Consider the following 20,897-nt stretch of genomic DNA (forward strand, 5'->3'; position numbering starts at 1 on the left):
GATCCTTTAAGTCCTGCCTTTAGTCCCCTTCCTACACAGAATCTCCTGTGCCCACCAAAATCAGAAACAACACTTCCTGCATTTAAACTGTGTTATGATTTATTTTTGTATGCCTTCTTTGACAATTTTTGTAACGTTTCACTAATTGTTAATTTTCACATTTTATCACCCTAGTTGCAAATTGATTCAGGGCAAGGGCTGTTTAATATACCATTTTCTTTTCCATAACGTTTAGTGCAATGCAGGGTGTTGGCTAGGGACTGCTGGGTTCTCATTCTTTATGCTCACTGCACCCTCCCCGTACTCACAGCCCTATTCTTATCCCCAGGAAACTTCCCTTATTAACCCTAGCAATTTTTCAGTCTATCAGTGTCTTTGCCCCTGTTGCATCCTTCAGTCCTTCTCATACCAAATTCTGATCCAAGTCTTACCATCTTAGAGGAACAGTATGATCTAGTGCAAAGTGCACAGACCGTGGGACCAGGTTGGTCTGGGTTTGAATCTTGTATCTACTATTTACTAGCTGTGTGACTATAAGTTACTTAACCTCCTTGAGGCTAGGCTTCTTCAACTCTGAAAATGGGGGAACTATTTTTTTGGGGGGGGAGGGAGAGAGAGAGCACAAGTGAGCAAGTGACTCATGGGGGAGGGTTAGAGGGCTAGGGAGAGAGAAGATCTTAAGCAGCCTCAGGCAGTTCTAAGCCCAACTCAGGGCTTGATCTCAGGACCTTGAAATCAAGACCTGAGCTGAAATCAAGAGTCAGGCACTTAAGGGACTGAGCCACCCATGTTCCCTGGGAAAACTATTCTTTATCCTCAGGTAGAGGTACACCATAGACCTTCAAAAAAGATTAGACTCCCTCCCCCACTACATCCTCAATTTCTCCCTCTTCCATGCAGCCCTTCCTGAGTATTCTGTTTGATTAATTCTGCTGTCTCTGCAGTCCTGTAGCCTTTATAGTGTCAGGGACTCAGGCATGTAAGAACTGCTCATTTCAGAGATCCAGAGACTCAGGCCCAAAAGCTTCGCCACAGGTTGTGCAGAGCCCATGGGTAGCCAAGCCAGGCCTAGCATTCAGGCCCGAGTCCCTGTAGTTGTCCATCAGCACCATGCTATTTATCCTCTGCATGCTCTGACCCGCCAGCATGAGCCCTCCCTCAGCCCCACTGCATCCTGCACTTTGCAGAAGGAACATGGAGGAGGTATTTAGTAAATACTTGTTGATGTTGTGTTTATGCATGTATGTCTTACTCCCCTGCTGAACTGTATGTTCCCCCAGGCCAGAAGCATGCCCAGCTTTATGCTGTTCTCTGTGCCTTTTTGGTATTCAATATAGACCTGGGTTTAATAACGGTAGGTTAATTTCAGGCCCAAGAACAAAGATTCTTGCACCTGGGCAGGAGCTTCTCTCTATGGTTCCTGGGACTGTTCCCACATATTCTGGTCACCTCTGGTGATTCTGTGCAGTGACCAATTGTTAGCTGCTCCAGGGGGAAGCCTGTGTGTACAGCGGTGGTGCACCGCAAGCCTCCTATTTGGTACTCCTGGGCCAACTCCTCCCCCCACTTCTCCTCCCCCCACCCACTCCCTGCACCATGCTGCTGCTCTGCCGGCTCTGGCTAAGAATATATCATCTTGGTTGCATAGCAACGTTTGCTTTCCTTTACTTCTCCTCCTCCTCCCACAGAGCTGCCTGAGCTCTAAATTTAAGGTAGTGTTTCAGGAGATGCCACTACCCCACAAATGCCTCTGAACCCCAGCGTTGTTCCCCTATAGCTACTAGTTTTGTGAGGACAGAAATCGACTCCTTTGTTCACTGTCCCCAACAGCTAGGACAGTTCTTGGCATATAGTAGGTGTTCAGTAAATATCTGTTAGATGATGAGTGAATGAATTGTTTTCTCAGAATCCCTCCAGTTGAGAGGTGCTTCTGGGACTGGGAAATGTTATTACTGACTCTGGGATGGTCTATAATTGACCACTTTTGGCTGGACACCTACCTTCTATTTTTTCTCCGGCCAACTAAGAAAGTGAGGAAAAGAAATCATGTATTTCTTCATATTTTACTGGCATGTGGATGGCAACTGTTTTCCTCTTTCTTTTCTGGCAGCTGGTGGTTATATCAATCCACAGGATTTAAGGAGCCCAGTGGGAGGTACCAGTCTAATGAGGCTTCCTGCCTTGGGAAGCTCATGGTCTGAAGGGCTGGGGATAGATCACTCTTTCTGGTGACCCGAGTATGAAGCTTGTTTTCAGGGGTAAGCTTTGAAGTCACAAAGTACTAGGTTTGAATCCCAGATTTGCTAACTACAAGTTGTGGGTCCCTTAACTTAGCTCATGGATTGTAAGATTTATATGAGAAAAACCATGAATAGAGTCTAACAGACTCTAACAGAGTGTCAGGCAACAGAAATGCCCATATTAGTGCAAATTTTCTTTTCCCTTTTTAGAGAGAAGACAGAAACATACCAGAAAATGCTTGTTGTCAGTGCTAGTGACAGGATCCCATCAATATGCAGGCTCCGTAAAGTGGGACCCAGAAGTACCTGCTTTGGGGGCGAGAGGGGGTGCTCTCCCTGGACCTAATGTATTTCCTTTTAATTTTTCCTGGTTTGAAAAATAAGTGTTGGATTTCACCATTGACTTCCCAGTTGCCTTATATTCATTTCCTTCCAAACATCCCCATGTAACATCCCAACTTGACCTAGTGTAAGCCTCCGGTGGGCTGGGGCGGCGGGGTGGGGTAGGTTCAGGGTCCAGAGGGAGGATGAAAGTTCAGGGGCTTCTCTGGGGTCATGGAAATAAGCTAGAGAAGAGGGGGCTGGGGAGAGGCTTCTGTTCAGCTAAAAATAGCATCAGCAGTGGCAGCTGCTTAGGGAGCAGCTAGAGGTCAGAAGCTGGGGCAACCCCAGGCACACATTCCTGGCAAAGAACTTGGTTTGGCTAGCTGTTCCCTACCCCTTGGGATGGGGTGGGGGATAGTGCCTAATCACATGTGTCACCTGTGCCTGCCCACAGTGAGCAGCCAGCATCTCATCTTCCCTTCCAGGTCCGCACACCACACTGCTTCCTCCTCTTCCTGGTTACTTCACACACTGCCCCTGCTACCTTCCATCTTGCCCTTCTATAGCAGTACAACAGCAATATCCATTTACTAGACTTTTTACAAACCAGTTACTTCGTACTAAGTGTTCTCAGCCCTCTGTACTCTGGAAGTCTGTTGTCTGCGATAGCATCCTGGCCCTGTGGACTGCCAGAAAAACAATCGAAGAACAACCATTAAATAAACACAAAATAGATGAGATAACATGTTCCCATCCTGTATGAGTTGAGACCCATGGTATTTGTGGGAGCCTTCGGGTGTGTATTTGAGAAAGCCTGGGGGTTTCCTGCTTGAAAAAGGTAAGGATGAGCTCTCTTAGGGCCAGTGATCCTGGCCGCCCCCCCCCACCTTGCCCCAGCAAGAGAATGGAAGAGGGGAGCTTTCTAGCTGGAGTTTGAGGCTGGACCTTGGGAGAAGATGAACACCAGAGGTGAGGGGTCTGAGGAGACAGGAGTCAAAATTGTCTCCACATTTGCTGCAGACTTGTTCTGATAATTGGATAGGTCAATGGATTTGGATCCAATTGTATCAAATTTGATTGATCAATGGATTGATCCATTGGTTGAACTATTTCACTCAGTCAACATTTAAGAAACGTCTGCTAAACACCAGCATGGATGTGAGGGCTTTTGACACCAGTGCTTTTTCATCCTAGCTGCACATTGCAATTACCTATAGAATCTTGAAAATGCTGATGCTCAGGTTTCACCCCAGAAAAATTACATAAAAAACATTTCTGGGTCTGAGAGGCAGCCTGAGTATTTAAGTTCCCAGGTGATTCCACTGTGCATCCAAGATAGAAAGTCACTGGTCTAAATGAGCCTGAGACTCCTTCCTGTAATGCTGCCAGTCATTGCTCTTTTCTGGTCATGGCTGCCCTTGCCTTCTGAGTGACATGACTGAAAATATGACCTGCAGTCACTGAGATACAGATGACACTCTATGGCCAGTTCACATGAACGTTTACTGAGCAGTTATCATGGGCCCAGCGTTAGAGAGACATAGAGGCAAGAATAACAGTATCCCCTGGAAGTAAATTAATATAAGCCCTCCATTTCCTTGAATGTTTATTTGGTGATCCAGAGCCAGATTTTCTGATGAATGGGATTTTCTGTGATTTATCCTGTCTTGTCCTTCAGTGGAAGAGAAACAGTGACTATTCTGGTGCATTTCAGTTAAATGGAGTTAAAGCAGGTGGTGATAATGACATAAACAGAAATAGATGGAAGGCCGGCAAATAGGGAAGGATGCTAAAGGCGCAAAATGTGTTCATTAGGCAGGTTTTCACAAATGTGCTATCAAGTTGTCTAAATCATGAAAAAGTAAAAGTAACTAATATGCCTGTTTAATATTTGGATTATCAACAAGGATTTGAACCCCTGTGAGCCACCCGTCCTACCCTTGGCATAGTGGTCATGACTCAAAGAGCATGCAGTCTAGCTGGGGAATCTAAATTGATACAAAAAATAGAGATTTTAAAATACTCTCTTGTGACTAAAGTCGTTAGGAGCTTGGAGAAAGAAGTTACCAGACAGGCACTACCTGAGGTGCAGTCGATGCCCAGCTCTGTCAACTGTGTGTTATACAGTCAGTAATGAGAAGTAGAGAAATTGAAAGGAAGCATTTATAAACTTTTATAGCAGTTTCCCAGAGTAATTTTGTCTGAATCTAAAATTTTTTAAAAGGGACTTACATTTTGTTTTTAAAATTACAATGGAATACTACTCAGTAAGATAAAGGAACTAATGATACACACTGGGCTGATAAATCTAAAAATGTACTATGTGAGGGGCACCTGGGTGGGTTGGTCAGTTAAGTGTCTGACTCAGTTTTGGCTCATGTCATGATCTCATAGTTTCATGAGTTCAAGCTCCACATCAGGCTCTGCACTGACAGTGCAGAGCATGCTTGGGATTCTCTCTCCCTCTCTCTGCCCTTTCCCCACTCATACTGTCTCTGTCCTTTTCAAAATAAATAAATAAATAAATAAATAAATAAATAAATAAATAAATAAATAAATTTTAAAAAGTAATTTTTAAAATTTCAGATAAATAAATTGAAAGAGGAGTTACGTGAATTGCTGAGATGACATTGTTTCAGTGGCTGACACGGTTTTGAACCACCATCTGCTTGTCCCCTGAAGTCCAGGCTTTNAAAACCAAACTGGTCCTTTACTGAAGAAGGTTTAAAAAGCCCTGGTTGTGGTAGCTGGACATCTGAGATGTCGTGGCAAACTGGAGAGGAGCCAACAAGTGGGAGAAGGGTAGAACTTCTCTGATGTTGAAAAGGGAGTAAGAGTGTATCCTAAAAACCTAGACCTTGCTCATGCAGGAGACTCTCAGACCATGAGTGTTTTTTGAGTTTTTGGTGGGGGGTGCTGGAGCTTTATATGTGCTTTATATGAAGTATTTCCTTGCCTCCTATCACAATCCTATGTGATAATAGTGCTTTTCTCTGTTTTGTGGAAGGCTAAAGAGAACAAATAATATTCTCAGGCCACCACTGCTGGTAAGTGATAGCCCTGCATTTTAAAGACAGGTGTGTTGGACTCTGGGGCCTGATGATTCATGACCCCCCACCCCCACTCCACATAGCCCTTTCAGGTGACAGGGAGCATGGACCACAGACTCTGCCCATCCAGATGTTCCAAAAATAGAATTGAGAAGAAGGCCTTGCAGATTCAAATCTCAGAAGTCCAAGTTGTCCTTCCAGAAGGATGACCTACTTCCTATGGAGGGCAGGGTGTGGAGCTTTATCCAGCAGTCTTCTCCCTTCCCCTTGGTGCTCATTTCCAGAGGTATTTCAGCAGATGGATCCACCCTGGTTTGGGTCTTTTATTAGACTTTGAGCTGTCCCATTAGCAGCCTTTGCCAGTGGCAGCTCATCCATCCACTTATTTCTAAACTTTTGATTTTGAAATAGAGATTCATAGGAGATTGCAAAGAAACATACAGGGAAGTACCATGCACCCTTTGTCCAGCATCTCCAACTATTAGTACAGTATCAAGCCCAGGAAATTGACATTGATATAATCTACAGACTCACCCACCCACCTTGTTTCTATTAATTTCTTTAAAAGACTTTTTTTAGAGCAGTTACAGGTTGACTAAAAAATGGAGAGAAAGATACAGAGATTTTCCTTTTATACCCAGCCCTGCTCCCCCACATAAAATACACAGCCTCCCCCATTGTCAACATCCGTGACCAAAGTGATACATTTGTGACAGTTGATGAATGTACATTGACACATCATAATCACCCAAAGTCCATAGTTTACATTAGGGTACACTGTTGTATATTCCATGGGTTTGAACAAAGGTATGATATGTATCCACTATTATGGTATTATACACAATAGTTTCACTGCCCTAAAAATTCCCTGTGTTCTGCTTGTTCATCCCTCCCTCCTGATAACACCTGGTAACCAGTAATCTTTTGTTTCCATAGTTTAACCTTTTCCAGGATGTCATATAGTTGGAATCATACAGTATGTAGTCTTTTCAGGTTGACTTCTTTCACTTAGCAATATGCACTTAAGATTCCTCCATGCATTTTCATGGCTTACCAGCTCATTTCTTTTTCACACTGAAAAATATTCTGTTGTCTGAATGTATTTGTTTATGTGCTCACCAACCAAAATATTGGTTGCTTACAAGTTTTGGCAATTTTGAATAAAGCTATAAACATTCTTTTGCAAGTTTTTGGGTAGACATAGGTTTTAGCTTCTTTGGGTGAACAAAGTACCCATCCATATTTTATCCCACATTCTGGGTACCNATAAATAAATAAATAAATTTTAAAAAGTAAAAAAAAAAAATAAAACAAAATTATGTTTCTCTAGTAATTCATTTTTATTGTATTTTAGGAAAGTACCAGTCTGTGACATATTGTAATAAAAAGTGAAAGGAAAAACAAAAACCAAACTGGTCCTTTACTGAAGAAGGTTTAAAAAGCCCTGGTTGTGGTAGCTGGACATCTGAGATGTCGTGGCAAACTGGAGAGGAGCCAACAAGTGGGAGAAGGGTAGAACTTCTCTGATGTTGAAAAGGGAGTAAGAGTGTATCCTAAAAACCTAGACCTTGCTCATGCAGGAGACTCTCAGACCATGAGTGTTTTTTGAGTTTTTGGTGGGGGGTGCTGGAGCTTTATATGTGCTTTATATGAAGTATTTCCTTGCCTCCTATCACAATCCTATGTGATAATAGTGCTTTTCTCTGTTTTGTGGAAGGCTAAAGAGAACAAATAATATTCTCAGGCCACCACTGCTGGTAAGTGATAGCCCTGCATTTTAAAGACAGGTGTGTTGGACTCTGGGGCCTGATGATTCATGACCCCCCACCCCCACTCCACATAGCCCTTTCAGGTGACAGGGAGCATGGACCACAGACTCTGCCCATCCAGATGTTCCAAAAATAGAATTGAGAAGAAGGCCTTGCAGATTCAAATCTCAGAAGTCCAAGTTGTCCTTCCAGAAGGATGACCTACTTCCTATGGAGGGCAGGGTGTGGAGCTTTATCCAGCAGTCTTCTCCCTTCCCCTTGGTGCTCATTTCCAGAGGTATTTCAGCAGATGGATCCACCCTGGTTTGGGTCTTTTATTAGACTTTGAGCTGTCCCATTAGCAGCCTTTGCCAGTGGCAGCTCATCCATCCACTTATTTCTAAACTTTTGATTTTGAAATAGAGATTCATAGGAGATTGCAAAGAAACATACAGGGAAGTACCATGCACCCTTTGTCCAGCATCTCCAACTATTAGTACAGTATCAAGCCCAGGAAATTGACATTGATATAATCTACAGACTCACCCATCCACCTTGTTTCTATTAATTTCTTTAAAAGACTTTTTTTAGAGCAGTTTTAGGTTGACTAAAAAATGGAGAGAAAGATACAGAGATTTTCCTTTTATACCCAGCCCTGCTCCCCCACATAAAATACACAGCCTCCCCCATTGTCAACATCCGTGACCAAAGTGATACATTTGTGACAGTTGATGAATGTACATTGACACATCATAATCACCCAAAGTCCATAGTTTACATTAGGGTACACTGTTGTATATTCCATGGGTTTGAACAAAGGTATGATATGTATCCACTATTATGGTATTATACACAATAGTTTCACTGCCCTAAAAATTCCCTGTGTTCTGCTTGTTCATCCCTCCCTCCTGATAACACCTGGTAACCAGTAATCTTTTGTTTCCATAGTTTAACCTTTTCCAGGATGTCATATAGTTGGAATCATACAGTATGTAGTCTTTTCAGGTTGACTTCTTTCACTTAGCAATATGCACTTAAGATTCCTCCATGCATTTTCATGGCTTACCAGCTCATTTCTTTTTCACACTGAAAAATATTCTGTTGTCTGAATGTATTTGTTTATGTGCTCACCAACCAAAATATTGGTTGCTTACAAGTTTTGGCAATTTTGAATAAAGCTATAAACATTCTTTTGCAAGTTTTTGGGTAGACATAGGTTTTAGCTTCTTTGGGTGAACAAAGTACCCATCCATATTTTATCCCACATTCTGGGTACCATGCTTAAGAGAAGCATCAACAAGCCATAGTGTATCTGGAGGAGGGAGAGGGTGAGTAGTCTTGAAGCCAGGTCACATCCAGAGTTCTTAGGGACAAGTGTGACCATCTTGTGTATAGATGCCATATGTTAATTATTTCTCCTGTCTTGGCACCTAAACTATGTGAGGCACATAGCTGACCTTCAACAGATGTTTTTTGAATTGAATGTTTGATTTAGAGCAGAAAATGTGCATATAAACACAATGGCTGTCTTCTATATTGCTGGCCTCCAATGTGGAAGAAAAGTGAGATTGATCTATGTCCTATTGCTATTTCCATTGCTCTTGAGGACAGAAGTAGGATTAGTGAATGGGATGAAGACATAAGGGGAAATATTCCAGCTGGATTTATGGAAGGACTTGACTGAAATGGGAATAATGCAGCAGGGAAGTAGTCAGCTCCTCTATACTGTAAGACCATCAGGGATGCAGTAGAAATGATTCATATGTATGTATGTATGTATGTGTGTGTGTGTGTGTGTGTGTGTGTGTGTATTTTTTTTCTTTTTTANGAAGACCATCAGGGATGCAGTAGAAATGATTCATATGTATGTGTGTGTGTGTGTGTATTTTTTTTTTCTTTTTTACATTGGGCCAAATGGTTTTAATAGAAGTCCTTACAGTTTCTTATTTCTGAGATTCCAAGAACATGCAGGCATGGATAGAAATGGACAGTTGGGAGGGAGATCAGTTTATGGGCAGAGGGTATTCATGGAATTTGAGGTGACAGCAGAAGATTTTCATGGAAGAACACCTGTAGATTTTGATAAGATGGTTTTTTCTTTTTAAGAGGAAAGTCATAGGTAGTCAGACATAAGAGTCTCTCAGTTTTTCTGGGTAACCTGTGGAATTTGTCCAGAGCAACATCTAGACTTAACCTGGCAATCAGACACTCATTTTTTCTTTCAGGCAGAATTTGGCAACATCAGTCCTAGAGAAAATCATGGGACTGGATTCTGACTACAGCTGACATGCTTTTGTCATGTTAATCACTTAGATTAGAATTAAGGAGAAGATTATTGCAGTTTCTCTCCCAGGAAACAAAGAAGGCACTGAGTTAATCAGATAAATTCCAGGTGAAAAAGAAAAAAAAATAGGTCAAGGTTCTCAAACTGGGCCATGGTAGGTTATTATATATTCATATATGATTATCCTATAAGGTATGAATTTAGATGATTTATGTTTTTATTTTATTCTAGCTTCCAAGGAAGATGCAAACTGTATCATACGTTTTCTTTTTTTTTCTTTATTTTATTTTTTTTTAAACTCACAGAAGAAAATTGATTTGTTTTAATGTATGGATGAGGGAAAGGAAGTAATATTTATTGCTTACCACATACAGGAACTTTACATATATCATTCCATCAATTTTCACAATGATTGTGATGCACAGGTATTATCATTGCTTTCATGGTCAAGGAAACTGAAGCTTATCAGAGCATAGTAGCTTATTCTGGGATGCATATCTAGTGAAAAAAAGAGATGGGATTCAAAGCCAAATCTATTGGACTCTAAACCTATTGCTCTTTATACTGTTTGATATTCACAACATACCATCTCTAGCAGAACCCAAACCTATCATATTCATGGGTAGATTTCAGAACTATATCTTATATGTTCCAAATCCACAGGTGTCAGTTCTCTATCCACAGAAAAGCCTGCCCAGATGACACATGTTTCTACCATTGCTGATGACTTTACTATAGTAGAGTTGGACTGAGGCATTCTAACCATTGTCACACTCAGTAGCTAATTGCCTCTAGTCCTGGCTCCTACCCATGCCTGCTTTCTTCCCCCAGTGCTCCAAATATATGATTCTGAAGGTGTGAACACTTTGCATGGGCTGGGATACAATTTCCAGCTTGCCCACCGGAAGCAAGCTGGCCCAGTGTCTAATAATTATTATTGGCCCAGTGTCTAATAATCCTAGACTAACTTTTTTCAGGCGTTAGGATTGTGTTGTCATTGTCATAAGCAGGCTCTGAGGGGAGCCAGGAGACCTCATGCTACAGGAGTCAGAGCACTGTGCCTGAATGTGCTTTGTTCCTGCTGTGGACTTACCATCGCTGGGCTTGTAAGGAATCCCTTAGTTGTCTGAGTCTCAGGTCTTTCACAGGCAAAAAGGGGATTATAATAATGCCTCTCCTTTTTAGCATGAGCGAGAGACTCATATTAGTATCTAGGAAACTTTGTAAACCATAGGCATTGTACAAATATATGAGTTCAGTGAAGGAAAGGGAATGACCCCATCTTCCGGAAAAGCTTTCCTCCAGAAGGTATGGAAGCCAATGCTTGTTAGGAGACTATGAGCTCCTCCCAGCCAGCCAGGCTCTGTTTCACTGGAGCAGGTTTGGTCTCTGTGTGCAACTTCCCAACCACCCACCCCTTTCTCCTGAATAGCATGGCTGTGTTTCTTGGCTTGGATTACTGAGATCATTGCTCCCAATCTTCCCTTTCCAGTGAACATGAGCCTGTTAGACTGAACGATAGCCACTGGCTGAAGTCTTCTGAAGACTTTGATTGGATAGACTGTGTTTGGCTCAGTTGAATTTGCTTGCTGGCTGTGTAAATATTAGGGTTGTTAATCTTTATTAGAGGGTGTTAGCCAAGAAAAATTGCATTTTTAAAAACCCATATATTAACATGGGAAAAAACTAAAACTAAACCAAGCAAAATTTAACAATTTTGATGTCCTAAAAGCTTCCAATGAAGACTAAAAGTGTGTATTTGTTCAATTAATAAGGCTGTGGCTTCCAATTCTTTTTGAAAGTGGGCCATAGATCTTAAATAAAAAAGCAAATTTTCTTCTTCTTAATAAATAGTTTATTGTCAAGTTGGTTTCCATATAACACCCAGTGCTCATCCCCACAAATGCCCTCCTCCATGTCCATCACCCCCTTTCCCCCCCACACCCATCAGTCCTCAGCAACATGGATGGAACTTGAGGGTGTTACGCTGAGCGAAATAAGTCAGGCAGAGAAGGACAAATACCATATGTTTGCACGTATAGGAGGATTAGGAGGAACTTAATGGAGGACCGTGGGGGAGAAGAAGGAGGGAAATAGTGGGGGAGAGGGAGAGAGGCAAAACATGGGAGCCTCTTGAATGCTGAAAAAAGCAAATTTTCATTAGAACAGAAAAATCTGAACAAATAGAAAGTCTTAATCTTGCTGTCATTTAGTAGGTTTGGATTTGCAAGTCAGTTTTCATGGATTTCTTTTTTCCCCACATAGACTTTCTGTCTTAAACCAAATTTGCATTTATATTTTCATATTGTAAACGTCTTTTACTGAAGTATATATACGTACAGAAAAGTACACAAATACTAAGCTCAGTGAATTTTTACCTAGTGAACACACTTGAATAACTAGTATATAGATCAAGAAATAGAATATTACTCCAGAACACTGGCCCCTCAGTGATCCCTTTCATTTTCCAGGCCCTCCCTTCAAGAGCAACCTCTAGGGTGACTTCCAGCATCTTAAGATTAGTTTGCCTGTTTTGAAACTTTATAAAAATGGAATCATGTATATACTATTTTGTCAAGCAAAAACTGTCTTCTTTTATCCAACATTACATTTGTGAGATTAGTCCATGTTGCGTGTAGCAAATATATGTCACATTCATTGATATGTAATAGTATACTGTATATATATATGCTGCTATTTATTTATTCATTTTACTGTGTAAGGTATTTGAGTGTTTGAGTTGTTTCCAGCTTGGGCCTATTATGAATAAAGCTGCTCTGAACACATGTGTAGATCTGTTGATGAATACATACCTCCAGTATTGTGGAGTATGTATCTAAGAGAGTAATTACCAAACTATAGGGCAAGAGTATGCTTAGCTTTAGATAAATACTGCCAAATAGTTTTCCAAAGTAGTTGTAACAATTTACATCTCCATCAGCAAGGAGGATACTTCCAGTTGCTCTGCATTTTTGTTAATAGTTGGTATTATTTGCCTTTTCCATTTCAGCTTTTCTGGTAGGTATGTGGTGATACCACTTTATGGGTGGCTTTTGTTTTGTTTCGTTTTGTTTTATATTTGTATTTCCTGGATGGTGAATGAAGTCAAGAACATTTTCATATGTTCACTGACCATTTGGATGGCTGTCCTTTTGTAAAGTGAGCCTCTTGTTGTTCTGCCTTATCTTTGCTATTGAATTATCTGTGTTTTTCTTATTAACTGGTAGGAGTTCTTTATATATTCTGGATATAAATCCTTTGAATATGTATATTGTTAATATCTACTTCCAATCTATGGCTTGCCTCTTCATGGTGTATTTTATTGTGTGTTAATGGTATATTAATAATTTTAATGTAGTTGAGTCTATAAAATATTTTGTTTTATGCTTAGTGTTTTTTCTGGTGACCTATTTAAGAATCTTTGTCTACTCTAAATTTTGCACTGAAACAATTTTGCTGTTTTAGTTTTCACATTAATAAATTGACAATCCATGTGAAAGTGCTTTTCCTGTATGATGAGGGAAAGATTCTTTTCTTTTTTATTCTTGTTTTGCCATCCAGTTGGCTTAGAATCATTTGTTTAAAAGACCATCCTATCCTCACAGCACTGTAGTGTCACCTTGTCATAAATCAAGTGACCATATATGTGTGAGTGTATTTCCATTTATTAATATTTAGAGATGCTGCCAAGAAATTGGTACTACCTTGAGCTTGATTGTATTAAATAAGTGACTAGCTAAACCCTTGACATGGGCTTGGATGACTTAGCCCAGGGCAGATCAGAGGTCCAGAAATTTTCCAGATATAAAACCCACTGACTTAGACTGTATTTAGATAGGCTTCTCCTAATAAAATAACTCTAACAGAATACTGTCCTCTCTATTGGACAGTATTGGAAGATGGATGTGCCATAAGAAATGGAGTTTAAAGGAATGTAATACCTACTTTCAAATTAAGTATAATTTCTCACAAGCTTAAACTGAAAACAATCATTATGTAAGGCTAGTTCTCATAATAAAGGAATGCTTTCTTTGAAAACAGGCTTAGCTGGTGCCTATTCTTGGGGTTCATCACATCTGCCTGATCTTAGTGCTCAGGAATTAGACACCCAGACCCTTTAATTGCTTGCTTATTTTAATGACTCTGTGGTGGGCCTTTAGTTTGTGTCCAACTACTTCCATCAACCTGAAGTCTTTAAGGTTTTCTAAGACCCTAAGGCAGCTGGGTAAGGAGTATTTCTTAAGATAGATGAGTATCCCTTTTCCAATTTAGACTATGGAGAACATTGGCTCTATGGTAGATCCCCAGCCACAGCTCCTTTCCATCAGTAGTACCCAGGGTGATTGATTGAGTACATGTCTCCTTCCAAGGGCATGAACCTGGTCCAAGCACCTTTAAGCTTAGATAGCTACCCCTCATTCCCATTTCTTTCTCTCGCAGCTGACCTGGCAGTCTGAGCTGCCATTAATGGGAAATATTGTTCAGTGAACAATGAAGCAGTAGCTTCTTTGTAAGTTTCCATTTGGTCAACATGTCCAGTTGATCATCTTCTGTATATCAGCATTGAAAATCTTTTCCCAGCCCTTAAGGACTTAGTTACATGCCAGTGTGTTAAGTGACAGTATCTGCTTAAACTTGGGGGCTGACAAAACTTTTCTGATGCTTGATTGCCTAACCTCACCTCTCATCCATTTCTCTTCCCTGCCATGGCCAGATTTAGCTGAGTATTTGGATGAATCACACCTGTCTGTCCCTATATTGCATGCCCCTCTATATCTCCATTGATACTTGAACTAATCTAGGGCCTTTTAACTGGGATGACTTCAACCTGGAAAGCAGTTTTTGCATAGTAACATCAAAACTGGCCACCTGCTGAAGCCTCAGTTGTCTCACCCAAATTCTTAAGTATCTTGAGATGCTGTTCTGATTATCCAGGGTCTGCCACTTGAGTTCCTTCTGTGCCTAATGGCAAAAGGCCTAGCAGTGACGTGGAGTTAGGACTGTCGTATAATGTTCCATAAATTGTCATGTCTTATTTCAATCAGCAGACAACCCAGTTACCAGAAGCCTTTGCCACTCCAGATGTTGTATCCACCCACTTTCTCTGTGTGTGAACATAGAATGGCTGGAGATTTTATTTTCGGCTCTTTAACTTCTGTCCTTTAAACTGGGCATTGAAAAGGAGTCTTCTGTTTGTTTAAATTTTTTTTTCTAATCTTTGCACATTAAAAAACCATTGTATATAATAGAATAACAGACTTTTAGAACCCAGGGATATTAGATATCATTAGTTCAATCTTCTCATGACTAAATAATATTGTGAGATTTCTTTCCCTGGAGATATTTTTAAATGTCTTTTACAATCACAGGAAGTCAGAGCTGGAAGAGAACTGAGAACTGTGTGAGGCTAGCAATCTCAATCTCATCTACACATGAGGAGCCTGAGACTCTGAGGACACAAGTGACTAGATCACAGTGCTGTGATAATAGCCCAGGTCTCCCGACTCTACAATCTAGGCGTCCATGCTTGTGTAGACAAAGCTGATTCTTACTTTCAATTTTGCTTCCTTATTGTTACCCAGGGACAGCCAGGAATTTCTCACAGAATCTGTGAATGTGCTTGTCATGAAACATTAATCTGTGCCAGAATTTAAGGTAACATAGAAATAGCCAAAATGTACTTTGGGCAAGAGCCATGAATCCCAATGGGAGTGGGCTGGGATAAGTAGTTATGTTAATAAAACCTTCCACATCAAAAGTGTGAGTCAGATTCAATATATGAATACCATCAAGAAGTTACACACAGAGGGAGTTTAATTTTAGTACAAATAGATCACCTGTTTGCATCTCTCTTCAGAAATAAAGGGGGTGGAAGTTGTTATGTCTTTCAAATTAGATTGATTGCTAAAAAAGGGAGAACAATCTGGAGGATGGTTATTTTCCTTTGGACTCCTGTCCTGTGTATCATCTACTTCTAGCAAAGCTCAAACTTCCAGTTTAATAGCAGGTGGAAGTGGAACATGTGCCTTTTCTCCCCTAGCACCTTAGCTGCATTCAGGAAATTCTATGCCTGCCCCTTTCCCCTGCAACCACCCTCTACAGCTCTTTCCTGATGCCTGTTGCTCTGGGCTGGTCTACAGCCTGGCAAGGATGGTGGTGGATATGGGGCCAGTGGAAGCCTCCCATGATGGTATACAAAGCTTTTCTTAAGGAGAAGGGAAGCCAAAGGGGTCAACCATCCTCCTGATCACTGGATCTCCCTTCTTCTGCTTATATTTCTCCAGGAAAGCCTGAGACAAGAAAAGAGGCTCAGAGATGTACCTTGTGGACTTAAGAAATTATTCTGCCCACCATATTCTGGTTTGCTCCTGCCTCTTCCATGTCACCTCCATTTCTCCCTCTGCTTCTTAAGGTGCTAAACAGAGGAGTTTGTGTGTGAATGAGGAGGACAGAAAATATGGGGGTGTGTTAGAGCCTCCCCTGGTCTTTGTGTCTGGTGACAGGTAGGGCCCTGATGACAGGAGCCTTATGGGGAAGACAGTCCACCCTTCTTAGGAAGCTCCCAATCTAATCACAGATGATAATCACCTATATGATATCCTCTCCTGCAAAGTAGTACCTGAGCTCAGGTCACATTGTTACCTCCTGGATGCTAGCACCAGTCCTAGGGAAGTACAACAGTGGGAAGAAATAAGATCTGAGCTGAGATGGTGATTCTATCCTCTCTGGACAGACCATTGTCTATAAGAGATGTTTGCATGTTGATTTGCAAAGTACTCCTGAGCTTCTCTTCAGGGATTTTGTCCGAAGGGGATCTCCATTCCTGGAATTCACTGAAAGCTCTGCCTGACATGCCCTCTGCAACTTATCATGTTAATGGGAAGGGAGGGCTGGAGGCCAGCCAGGTGCCCTACCCCCAGCCATGTCAGGATGACTGTATTGATTGTAGAGTCTGACAGAAGGTTATTGCAATGGATGGGGATTCACTGATAGTGGAGGAATAAAGCTCTGGCCCTGGAGCCTGTCTTCTTAACTGGGCTCCCAGCCAGGGCTTCCTTGCCAACTTTCTACTCCTCCCAGTCCATCATGCACACCCAGCTAGATCTGGCTTCCCTGAACACCACTTAGTCAAACTCCCCAGTTGCTTGGAAACCATTAATGGGTCCTCTTGTCCTGGACTGAAGGCCTTATAGGATCAGGTACACATCTACACACAGTAATCTTCACAATCTTATCAATGATCTATCCCACTCTCAGCAAAGCCCATTCTGTAGTCACATGTGTTCTGCTCACAGTCCCCAGAAGACTCCAGGGTTATTTGTATCTTAGTGCCTTTCCCCAGGTTGTCCCAAGCCGTTTGCTGCTCCATCTGTGTGCATCTACCCCATCCTTCACTATTTGATTCTTTCACCTTCTAAGGTCATCTAGCTGTGCAGTATCTCACTTCTCTAATGTGCACTAAACCCCTTGAGGGAAGGAACCCCTTAGCCCCCAGTGCAATACTGAATGTGAGATGAACACACATTGCTTCTTGGGTAGATGGGGAGAGATGGATACTTGAAATAATGAATCCTCCTAGGCAACTTACTATTATTTCCTTCTTGACTTGGTGTCCAGGCACCCATTTTAAAGTGGGGTCTGGAGAGGTTTAATAGGGTAGGAGGAATGGAGGCAGATGCCTCAGAATGGTTTCCAACAAAGTGATCAAGAGGAGGATTGTAGGTGCTACAGGCAGAAACCAAAAAACTCTAAAGAAAACAATAAATAGGATTTAACACATCTTAAAGATGGAAGATAGGTGTATGGGATTGAATAAGTGTCCTCTGAAAGTTCATGTCTATCTGAAACCTCAGAATATGGCCTTATTTGGAAATAGGGTCTGGGCAGATGTGATTAGTTAAGGTAGGGTAGGGTCATACTGAATTAGGGTGGACTCTAAATCCAATGGATGATGTTCTTACAAGAAAAGCAGAGGACACATAGAGAAGAAGATGATGTGAAGGTGGAGGCAGAGATGAGTGATATAGCCTCAAGCTCAGGAATACCAGGGATTGTCAGGACCTACTAGAAACTTAAGAGCAGGTGATGAAGGATTCTCCCCTAGAGCCTTAGATGGGAGTATGGCACTGCTGACAGCTTGATTTTGGACTTCTGGCTTGAACTGTGGGAGAACACATTTCTGTTGTTTTAAGCCATCTAGTTTGTGGTGATTTGTTGTGGCAGCCCTAGGAAACCAACACAGTGGGGTCTGTTCATGGGCAGTACCATTCCTACAAGGTGCAGGAAGGAGAAATCACACCCCTTGGAGTCTGTTGGTTGCTCCCTTTTTTATGCAGAAGAAATCTGGTTAAAATGATCATCAGGAATAGATGAGGTATGTGCTGGAAAGAGAACAGGAAGAGGGTGTTATTATGGTGATCTTGTAAAAAAGTGGATGGAGTGTGGGTTTGCTTTGATGAAACGGAAGAAGGAGAGGAGAGAAAGTGTAAACTACCCAAATTGGCTTTTGTAATGAATGATGTGAATGAGAATTGCCTTTTTTCGCCCCCCTGGGCCCCCAGACAGCTAAGGCTCTCTGTCCTCAAAGCAGTGAAAACTCACAAAGTAGAGGGTGAGACAAGACACATCGTTGCCCTTGGGCGATCTCCTCAGGCACCACTTAGGTGGGGCCTTCTCTCCTTCCTCCTGGGTGTTAGAGGCGATGAAGTGCAATGGGATGTGCACTGGAAGCCTAGCTCATTTCCATCTATTGTCACTGTTGTATTTTAGCAAATCTGTCCCCCTCTCTGAGCCTTGCTCTTCTCCCTTTTGCAGAAGGCATATAAGTCGTGTGTGCATTAGGGAAGACCACTTTGTAAATCTTTTTTTAAAAAATAGTTTATTGTCAAGTTGGTTTCCATTTAACACCCAGTGCTCATCCCCGCAAGTGCCCTCCTCCATGCCCATCACCCCCCTTCCCCTCTCCCCCATACCCATCAGTCCTCAGTTTGTTCTCAACATTCAAGAGTCTCTCATGGTTTGACTCTCTCCCTCTCCCCTCCTATTCCCCCCTTCTTCTCCCCCACGGTCCTCCGTTAAGTTCCTCCTAATCCTCCTATACGTGCAAACATATGGTAGCTGTCCTTCTCTGCCTGACTTATTTCGCTCAGCATAACACCCTCAAGGTCCATCCATGTTGCTACACATGGCCAGATTTCACTGTTTCTCATTGCCATGTAGTATTCCATGGTATAGATAAACCACATCTTCTTGATCCATTCATCTGTTGATGGACACTTAGGCTCTTTCCATGTTTTAGCTATTGTGGAGAGTGCTGCTATGAACATTGGGGTACACGTGCTCCTATGCCTCAGCATTTCTGTATCCCTTGGGTAAATTCCTAGCAGTGCTATTGCTGGGTCCTAGGGGAGTTCTATTGTTAGTTTCCTGAGGAACCTCCACACTGTTTTCCAGAGGGGCTGTACCAGTTTACATTCCCACCAACAGTGTAGGAGGGTGCCCGTTTCTCCACATCCTCGCCAGCATCTAGAGTCCTCTGATTTGCTCATTTTAGCCACTCTGACCAGCGTGAGGTAGTATCTCAGTGTGGTTTTGATTTGTATTTCCCTGATGAGGAGGGATGCTGAGCATTGTTTCACGGAACACTTTGTAAATCTTAAAATGCCATATAATATTGTAATTTAGAGTTCTCTCCAGAGCTGAATGTGAAGCACCGGCAGATTCCTTGTGCTTTGGGATCTGGGATGGCTCACGGACTGTGTGAAAAAAAGTACAGTTTTCAGTTCAGGATGATGAAGAAGTTCTGGATATGGATGGTGGTGATATATATCTAGCAATATAAATGTACTTAATGGCACTGAACTGTATGTACACTTAAAAATAGTTAAAATGCTAAAGTTTATGTTATGTATATTTTACCACATGTACAAACACAAGCACCTCCCCACAAGAAATGCAGATACAAATAAAGCCAACATTAAAGTAAATTTGACATTCCGGGTATTACAGGACAATTATTGCACTTTGTGGTGAATGCTCGTATTTACGGTCATTGTGAGGAATTAGCCCTGTTTACCAGGACTCCATTAACACAGTGGATTATTGTTATTACTTTTGGATGGCTCTAGAAATTCCCCTGGGAGTGGGTAAATTAGATCACAATAATTGGAATTGAGATGAACTGTAAACCGTACTTAATAACATGTGATCTGAGGTCACCTTTCTGGCTCTGCCCCAAGGTTATGCCCCCTCCTCAGCACTATTCTTTCCTCTTTCTTCTTCCTTTTGGTACTCTATTTACTCTTTACCCCAAGAGGTCAGGGTGCAAATAGATTTACATCTATAGCACAGAATTATGGGAGTCCCATGTGGCTTCAGGCACTTGACCAAAAACGTCCCATGTTATCACAGACTCCAGTCCTTTGGCCCCAACTTTGCTCCCAGAAGCCAGAGCTATTTGCACACCTCCCAGAGCATTTCATTCTGCAGGCCTGTGGGCTTCCACATCAAAGCCTTATAGGATTACCTCCCAGTTTTCTCCTCTTCCTAGCTCTGAGCTGCTTTTGAAGATCAGAACCACAGGCATAAATATTGCCTGATAACCTCTCAGTTTCTGAGGAGTCTCCCATAGGCTGAAGGCCTAAAGAATAACACAGAAAGTGGCTGAAAGATGGACATCTTTTGGATTGAGAAGTTGTTTCATTTTAGCACAAAATAAAATGTGTACACTTTCATGGTCGAATATTGAAACCTGTATTGTGCCTCCTCTAAGTCATCTCTGAAAATGACACAGAACACTGTTTAATGTAGAACTGCCTATGGTGCCAGATGATTTTGAGTCACGCACAGAGCCAGGCCCAGCACCTAGATGCAACAGCTACATGTGCTTCTGCCTTCAAGGCAGGCAGCCACTTTCCTGAGAGGGGGCAGGGGATAGGGAAAATCAGTGCCTTCCTTGTGGGCTTCTTCTTGTTGAATTTTGCTCCACAGGTTGGAGGACAAGTTCCCGTCCTCCTAACTAGGCCTTAAAAGTCTGGGTGGAGTGGACTCTCGCTGGAACCTGTGGAGATTATAAAACAAGAAGCTCACTGCCTTGCATGGCAGGAGTAAGAGCCAGTGTGAAGGTGTAGGAGTTGGAAGGAAGTTGGAAATCAGCCCCTTGTGGCCCTTCACTTTGAGATTCACAAAGAAAAAAAGGGATGTCTTCTCTCTGAAAGGTAAGAGTTTAAATTCATCTGAACTCATTATTATA

General features: G+C 41.9%; 1 protein-coding gene and 1 long non-coding RNA gene across 3 annotated transcripts in view; both read left to right on the top strand.

Moving 5' to 3' along the window:
- The window catches only part of LOC144234340 (kalirin), a 479,489-nt gene that overhangs the window by 107,806 nt on the left and 350,786 nt on the right, over window positions 1–20,897 (top strand). The window lies entirely within an intron of this gene.
- LOC144234343 (uncharacterized) overlaps window positions 1–20,897 on the top strand; it is a 63,930-nt gene that overhangs the window by 42,404 nt on the left and 629 nt on the right. The window contains exon 2 of the long non-coding RNA XR_013335927.1: window positions 20,636–20,862. This is a non-coding gene — a long non-coding RNA (uncharacterized LOC144234343). The remainder of the gene's footprint in view (window positions 1–20,635; window positions 20,863–20,897) is intronic.

The sequence above is a fragment of the Crocuta crocuta genome, unplaced genomic scaffold, assembly GCF_008692635.1.
Source record: "Crocuta crocuta isolate KB4526 unplaced genomic scaffold, BGI_CrCroc_1.0 scaffold45, whole genome shotgun sequence".
Taxonomy (NCBI): domain Eukaryota; kingdom Metazoa; phylum Chordata; class Mammalia; order Carnivora; family Hyaenidae; genus Crocuta; species Crocuta crocuta.